General features: G+C 51.6%; 1 long non-coding RNA gene across 1 annotated transcript; it reads left to right on the top strand.

Annotated features, from left to right (window-relative positions):
* Positions 1-3534: 3534 nt before the first annotated feature.
* LOC113998621 lies at positions 3535-6435 on the top strand. Its single transcript, XR_005562929.1, has 4 exons — positions 3535-3665; positions 3777-4057; positions 5770-5957; positions 6144-6435. It is a non-coding gene; the product is annotated as an uncharacterized LOC113998621 (long non-coding RNA).
* Positions 6436-8357: the final 1922 nt, after the last annotated feature.

Genomic DNA, 8357 nt, shown 5'->3' with positions numbered 1-8357 from the left:
ACCCCCACCCCACCTTCTGGCTTTTGTCATTCGCTGCCTCCCCTTAATTGGCTCTAATTGCACATGGACATTATCAATAGCAATTGAATTCGACTGGGCTGATGTGATTCACTCTTAAATCTTCCTTAGTGGCTGGAAAGGGCTGTTGCCTCACAGGCTGCTCCTGCTGAGCCCTGCATGGACATGCTCTACCCTGCTCGTGGTGCTTCTGACCCGAGTCCCCATGTACCCCAGCCTGGGATCACCCCAAAGGTGGCCAAACAATTAGCACAAAGGAGCCCTGATCACATGCAGGGCTTTGTCTGGCCTCCCAGGCATTAGGTAATATTGGCAGTGTTTGAAATATTTTCCCTGCAAAGCTAAATACGAGAGAAAATGCTGATTTCCCCCAAACAGCCAGAAATGAAATCTCTTCTCTCCTGTCACCTCTCCTCTTCTCTCCTCTCCTCTCCTCTCTCCTCTCCTTTTTTGCCTTTGTGTGACTAATTTCTGGCCCTTCCAAACCCCAGCACAGCATCCAAAAATAAGGATTCCCATGCAAAGCCCAACTCCTCTCCCACCCCAGTTTGGCTCCCGTCAAAGCTCCTACCTCTCTGGACCATTGGATGTGATAAATATTTGTTATTTCTTTGCTTTTGTGGCAGCTGGGACTTCAGCTCCAGCTTAAAGACACCTTTTGTCTCTCCCCCTCCCCCTTCTCGTTCGTTTAAAGTCTGATGTATTCTCTTTCGGTTATTAACTTTTCTACGTTAATTGGAATTATAATGAACTGCCTCAAGCTCTTTGGTACACACACACTGCCTTGCTTTAGCCTCCGAGTTTGTGGTCTTGTTTTATTAATGCCAGCTCACGTGACAGGAGATGCTCTCGGATGCCTTCCGTGCGGAGTCCCCCCCAGTCCCCTTTGGGTCTTGGGTTTCACTCCTGGTCCTTGCAGCAATGTCACAGGGGCAGATCCACGTTTCCCAGCCCCGTGTAATGAGAGGAAATAGATTCAGCTCAGCGCCCGGGTGTTTTAATGAATCATCAGTGTGTGCATCTCTACGTTAAATTCGATGAGGTTTTACTGTCCTAAGACATAACCATTACTCAGGAATGCGTCAATTGATCCGGGGCATCTCTCCTTGTCGGGTGACCTGCTGGTTAGAGGGTTTGATCTCTCATTCAGCTTCATCAGGCAAAAGGCCAATGCAGAGAAAAAGATGGAGAGCTGAGCTCTCTCAGACGAGCATCCCTCAGCCCCATCCCACATCCCATGAGCCCAGTGATGCCAGGGAACAGCCCAGTCCCACACCAGCCCTCCCACTGCTGCTGCTGTCAGCCTCAAAAGCACATGTCTGCATAGCATGACATGCAGGAGGTCACTGGAGATGCCTGGGAAGGCTCCCACCATGGCATTTCTGAGAGGTGGGGTCGTATTCACTGGAACTGTGAATGGAACCCCTGCAGTGCCCTGGGGTTCCTGCCCGAGGAGCTGGATCTGCACCTCAATCCTTCCACAGCTCTGCTCAGCTTCCTGAAGGAGGATGCAGCATCCTCCTCTTTGCCTGAGGCTCCTGGGCTCATTCCTGGATGCACTGAAGGCTCAGATGGATGTCCTTCATCTTCCAGCCCTGGTGCTTGGGCAGACATCTGGCTGCATTACGAAAGCCCCTGAGAGCAGATTTCTGTCCTTCCCCATCCCTGACCTCCTCCAAGCAGATTCACCCACTTCTCCACCTCTCTTGGCTTTGTTTCCTCATTGTAAAGAGAAGAAGCTGAGCTGCCAGCACAGCAGGAAGGCAAGTGATCCTCACCAAGGGGCAGGAGGGGGTCCTCAGCTGACGAGTTCTGCCTCCCTGTATTAGAGATGAAACCCCAGGTTGCTGGCGTGTGCAAGTGGAGCTCCTGAGCTTTCCTGTACAGCAGGAATTTGCAGTGGCACAGCATAACACGGGCAGGTCAGCTTGAAAACAGCTGAACTTTGCAGATAAGCAGTAAGAATTTATTTGAAGAGGGGAAAAAAATAAAATGTATCTCTCTCTCTCTCTCCCCTTCAGTTTCTCCCTCGTCGTGGGTCACAAATCCAGGTGAGGAGCAAGGATCCAGCTTTCCATTCATTGCTTCGGGTGTTTATTTTAGGATTACAGTGAGATGTAGAAATGCCAGTTTCCTGTTGCTGGAACTCTGACCACTCAGAGCTGACATGGAACAGCTTCCCATGGGCCCAGTTCTGGGGGGTTCAGCCCCTTTCCTTGAAGGCAGAGCAGCAGCAGCAGCTTTCTGCCCACCTGTGAGCTCCTGACAGGGCTAATGCCAGCATAATTGTGCTGGTGCTAACACAGGAGCATCCTGTGCTGGAGATGAGACTCAGGTGTCCCCCTGTACACCCCATGTCTCTCCCCAGGCAGACCCTGCCAAACTCCCTGGCAGAAAAGATGCAAGAGCGGAGTGTGCTGTGAATCCCATACAAGGGCTGGTTTTGGTGGACAGTGCTCAGCTGAGTCTCCCAGGCCCCAGCTTGGCTGTGCTGGATGCTGAATGAACCCCAGCAGCAGCGTTAATCCCCCACTGGGTGTTACTGACCCCGTCCCTCTGCAGAGCCACACATCCAAACCCTCCTGGTGACAAACTGCTGTGGCCTTTCATTGCCACTAATGACCCTGGATGCAAAGCTGGAGATAAGCTGTGGGTTCCAGAGCCCTGGCAGCAGCAGTGCCTGACATTCGTGGCAGGGAGCTGGGGAAGCAGCTGCCTCCATCGGCAGGAGTGAGGGCTGCCTGCCTGGAACAAAGGCTGCCTTACAGGTAAGTGGGTTTAAACACAATTGATGCGCCAAATTAGGGACTGAAGCAGGCAGCACCCCTCGGAGCTATAATCCATTGCCTCACTAACATAAATGGAAATTCAATTTGGGCAAGGGCAGGGAGGGAAGGGAAGCTTTGCTGTCTGCTCCCACACGGCCAGTGCAGCTCTCCATGCCCCGGGGGCTCTGCCATCCACAGCCCCCATCCACAACCAGCCAGACCAGGATCGAATTTGCCTCGGTGCTGATGAGGTCTGGCAGTGTCTGACTCAGACTGGACCCGACGTGGTGCGGGAAGGGAGAAGAGGGAGTTGGCAAGTAGGGAAGATGCTCACGGGGATGGGCAACCAGGCAGGGTCTCAAGGACCCCTGCCCTGATGGCTGTTGTGTGCAATTTCTCTGGCCAGATCCACCTCTCACCCTTTATTCCAGAGCCATGGAGCTGGGACCAGACCAGTGGCTCACAGGAGGTGTTCCATATACATCCCAACGCCAGGAGAACTGTTTATAATCCTTTTCAAGGGATCACTTTGCTCAGTCTTCTTCCCATAACAAATCAGAAGGATTAGGGATCTGCCTGCTGACTGTTGGCTTCGTCATGCACTGAGAAGGTGCTGGGGGTTCAAATCCGAGTTTCAATTGCCCAACAGAGACACAGGTGAGTGTCTGTGCTCTCTGAAATGGTTTTAATGTCTCTGTGTCACCTGGGTCTTGCTGGGCCACAGTGAGCTGCATGTTTTTGCACAGGAACCTCCACATGTGACAGCAGCAGTCGCTGTTTAACCCACAGATGTGCCAGGTGACAGTCAGGACAGGACACTTGGAGGAGACTGTGATCCAGCAGCAGTGAGAGGGAAGAGCCATTCCCTCCTCCTTGCATGTGAGTTTGTGCCTTACAGCACAAGAAAAACAAAGGCTGTAACATCCCTCTTGTTAAACCTCTGCTTGTTCCAGCTTCTTGCTTTCTCCTAACTTGTTTTGCCTTCCTCAGGACAAAATTTTCTTTTCCTTACACCATGTAAGAAATCCTCTGCCTCATCCTCAACGAGGACCACATCCAAAGGGAATCCAGCCCAACCATGCAGTTGGACCTCCCCACTGGCACCAGAGTAATCTCCCTGAATCAGAGACAGAACTGGACATCAACTGCTCTTTACAGCTCGAACCTGCTGCTCCTGCTCTGACAAGGACTGCCATGACTGAGGATCTCCATCACTTCTGCCTCTCTTCCTGGTCCAGCCGTGCACCCATAGACCTGCTGCAGAGCAAAAGGTGGGTGGCTGGGCCATGCCATGGTGAACTGGTGGTGGGACAGCAGGAGAAAGGCCAAAATTAGCCAAAGTAGAGCATCGTTTCTCTTTGGGAGGTGCTGCCTCGCCAAGGGCTCGAGGCTGGGTGGGCAGCCAGGCCCCTTCCCACCAGAGCAGCCCAGAGAAACTCCCTCCCCAGTGCTGCTGCAGCTGAGCCACCTAATGAGATCTAGTCGCCTGTGCATGCTATATTAGGGTTTCCATGGATATGGTGTCACAAACACTGGGCTGTGGCTTTGTTATATAAACAGGAGAGATTGCCACAAATACCCGAAATATCTGAAAAGGACAGGAAGAGACAAAAGCGTTCTCTGGGCGTGTTTATAAAGGGTTGGTGTGATCCAGGGGACAGTGACAGTGGGAGGTGGGAGAGATTTGTGTGAGCTTTGAGAAGTGGAGCATAACCGAGTGGTGGTCTCCGACTTGGGAGCTCTGGAGACTCGCTTCAATCTTCAACATGGTTTTTCTAAAATGATCAAAAAAAGGTGCTTCTGTCTGGGCTGTTACTGCCCCTGCTCACACCTGAGATCTGGACTCCTTCAGCTCACAGTGTGATGTGCATCGTTCTTCAGGTTCAAGTTCATCCTGGCTGAGCTTCACACCAATCCTGGTCCTCCGCTATTCCTGCCACATGCAGAGAGATTCTGCTTCCTGCAGCTGGTGGGGACCAGGGCTGGTGATGGTGGTGGAGACACACAGCCATCAGCACTCTCAGAACTGCCCACACCTCACCCTGCTCTGCAAGACCATCCTAATTTTGTACCATTTCAGGTGCAGAAAGTCCTCTGTACAGTTTGAGGAATCATGTAATGTGAAGAAAAATCTGCTCTAGAATGGAGGTGGGCTGCAAGGGACATGGAGACATCAGAGTGGCTAAAATTGTATTGCACTCCCACTCCCCTGCCAATAAAAACACCATAAATAAAGTGGCTTTGCAATAACCATCTCCACGCACTGAAACACAGATTCATGTATCCCCACAAAAGATGCTCTGAGCAGGATCAACTCTGCTCTAGCCTTGTTCTTCAGGAGAGGCATGAGAAGCTTGCTCCAGTCCTACCATGGAAAGGGCTCTTCATCCAGCAGATGCTACCTCAGTGCCTTCCTTTTTCCACCCTCCACGCTCACTTGTGGGTGACATTCCCAGCCCATGGCTACTTCAGCTCATTCCTGGCCTTCCCAGTGCTCTTCACCATGGGACATCCATCCATCCATCCATCCATCCATCCATCCATCCATCCATCCATCCATCCATCCACTTGTTTTCTCTCCTATTGTTCCCCCTGTGCAACCAAGATGACATATTTCCATGCTTCATCATCTGACGTGGTGGAGAATACCAAATTTGGTAAGGAAAGATCTGCTTTATCATTTAAAAACACGCCAAATCCAGTTTTTGCTCTTCAGATATAGGACACCCTGCATCAGCTGCCATCCTTGATTTTCCAGGACCCATCTTAATTTTCATGAAGTGTTCTCTCCCATCTCTGGAATGGCAGGGAAGAGTTTTCTTTGGTTTGGTAAGAAATAACAGCAAGAGGAGCTGGAATCTGCTGTGGGCGTTGGTCCAGGGCCGTCTGCCACATGAATTTCCAGGGGGGTAGGTTGGTTCTGAGCCCTCCCGCATGGGGCTCTGCTCTTTGATGCCAGCCTTTCTTCTTGCTTTTCCTCTAGCCATTGCTTTCTGGCACTAAGCTGCTTCCTGAAGATTGCACAGCAAGACAGATCAACTTCGAGGGGAGCTGATCCAGGAGAGGACATGGGGCCAAAAGAGCCTGAGGAGTCTGAAGATGCAGCTTTATCAGCTTAGCAAAAGGGCTGGTGCATCGAATGGCAAAGGCTGCAGGCCCTGTGTGCTTGAGGTTTGTAATGGGCAAGTTAGCAGAAGGTCTAAAAAAGAGCAGAAAATTGTGGATTAGTGAGATTTCCTTCAGAAAACTCAGTGTGGCTTCTGTACAGGGAGGGTTTGCCCTACAAACCCCTTGACAACCTCAATAAGCTTGAAGAGGAAGGTGTTTGTGGGAGATATGATCTCTTTGGCTTTCCAGGTCTGTGACAGAAGGCTCTGCACTATTCCCACCACAGCCCAGACGCCCATGGAAGGATTATTCCCCCAGCACCTCCCAACCCCCTGGTGCCAGCAGTCCCCCTGGAATCCATGCCTCTTTATAAGGGGAAACGAGGGAATCTATGGTGAGCATCCTTACCCTCACCTCCTGCCTCTCCAAGCCCTTCCTGTTGCTGGCACTTCCACCCTCAGCAGCGGCTGTGCAGGATCACGTCCCAGAGAGTCTGGCACGTCGTGTCGGGTGCAGAGGCAGGAGCTGACGGGTGTGATGTGACGTGATGTGCCAGGCAAGCCCTGCCACGGAGCAGCCTGTGAGTGTGCATCCCCTCAGAGCACCCCTGACCCACGTTGCTCCAGCTGAGGTTGATGTCACCCCGTGAGCCGTGGCATATGGTGCTGGTCACGGGCTGGGGATGATTAACACAGCGAGTCTGGGGCGCACTGGCTCGGGGCACTGGGTAACTCATCTGTTCGGGTTAAAGACGCTGATTTGAGCAGCAGCTCCTCTCTGTCGTTTCTTTGTTAACTCTTTTAAGCAGATTCATCCCGTGACGCTCTGAGGTTGTCGCCTCCAAGGACAGAAACCTGTCGGAGTAACATGTGGCAGACCTGGCCCCAGGGCATCTTCAACTTCGCTCCTGCCTGAAGCAGCATCCTGAGCCACAGCAGTGGGAGCAGCAGGTGCAAGGACCCAGTTATGGGCAGTTTTCAGGGCTGTATTTATAAACCAGGTGGTTCTGACATTGTGGGTGGTTAAAGCAGAAGGAGAAAGGCTGCTACGGAAGAGCACAAATTCGAGATCAGGCTACTGTTCTCACCACTATAAAATTTGCATTTAAATCCAATGATTGAGGTGCTCCAGGCAGGTGCCCACATCCCAGAGAGAGCAGGAGGATGCAGTGGAGACCTTTGAGGCTGCTGCTGTGAATATTTGGGATCATCTTGGGGACTGTCTGAGAGAAAGAATCTCCATAATCATGGGGAAGAGTCAGAGAAGAGCACCCAGTGCTTCCATCAGGACCGGAGGGTGTCTGTCACTGTGAGGAGCTGAACCTCAGAGCTTCCTGCTGCAGCCTCCTCCTGCACAGCTGCACACACAGGGTCCTGTTTACTGCTGGGGAGCTTAAGGCAAAAACAAATGCCAGAGAGCAGCAAAGGAAAAGGAACAGAAAAAGGGTGTATTTGGCAGGTGTATTTGACCAGGTTGTGTTGTCAGTGTACCTGGCTACTGCATCTGAAGGGTCTGTGATGGGCAGGAGTTGATTTATAGAGACCTAACACTGTGATTCCCTGTAGGACCAAAGCCCTGCACAAGCAGTGGGATGCTTTAATAATATTAAGTGCCCTTTGCTACCCTATTTCAGGTGTCTGTTTATTTTTTTGCATCCCTGGGAGGCCACACACTTGGTGTGCATCACATCCACCAGAATGCAGTTGCTGAAAGAGTTTTCAGTCTGGAAATGCCACTACTGTCCCCCAGGCCAATGGAGGACTGGGAATACATACAGGGAGCTGGGCAGTGTTTCAGCAGCCAATTGCTCCCAGCAATGCCCAGGTTTGGTTGTGGTTTTTGGTCACGTATCAGTCTCAGACAGTAGGTGCCTTCAGGGTCATGACAACCAGGTGGGAACCTGCCCTTCCATGATGGGCACGCACTGGGAGTTGCTCCCTGGGGATGGAGCAAGCTGGAGGGGGGAAAAAAAGCCTAGGGAGAGGCTTTGGATGCTGAGTGGTGAGAAGATCATACAATATTCCTGGGCAGTTTGCTCCCAAGTCCTGAGTCACGTGTGAGGAAACCAAGACTTTTTGGTTGCAGGAATGTGAATACACAAACTCTACGAAGGATTTACACCAAAAATAACCCACTGGGGGGAGGGGGGGGAAGCAGGTGGCCATAACCTGAACACTGTACTTAAGACTTAACAAATGATTTGGCTTCTGGCTGCTGCTGGTCTGTTTATCCCACAGACTTGGCAGGCACAGGACACTTCCCAAATGTTGAGGTTGATGAAAGTTGTGGCTGGCCAGCTGCCAGCTCTCGAGGCTATCAACTGGATCTCAAACTGTGGATGCTAATTAGCACTTTCCTTCTGTAAAAATTTACGTTGCAAAGTCACGGGAATCGGGGCTCTTTGCGCTCTGTGTTTGTACAGCCCCTGACACGACCAGATCGTGCTCGTGACGGAGGTCTTGT

Source organism: Pipra filicauda, unplaced genomic scaffold (assembly GCF_003945595.2).
Source record: "Pipra filicauda isolate LSUMZ 115617 unplaced genomic scaffold, ASM394559v2 scaffold170_size1570365_pilon, whole genome shotgun sequence".
NCBI classification, from domain to species: Eukaryota; Metazoa; Chordata; class Aves; order Passeriformes; family Pipridae; genus Pipra; species Pipra filicauda.
Note: the sequence above shows the minus strand (reverse complement) of the source record. Positions and strands in the feature narration are given on the sequence as shown.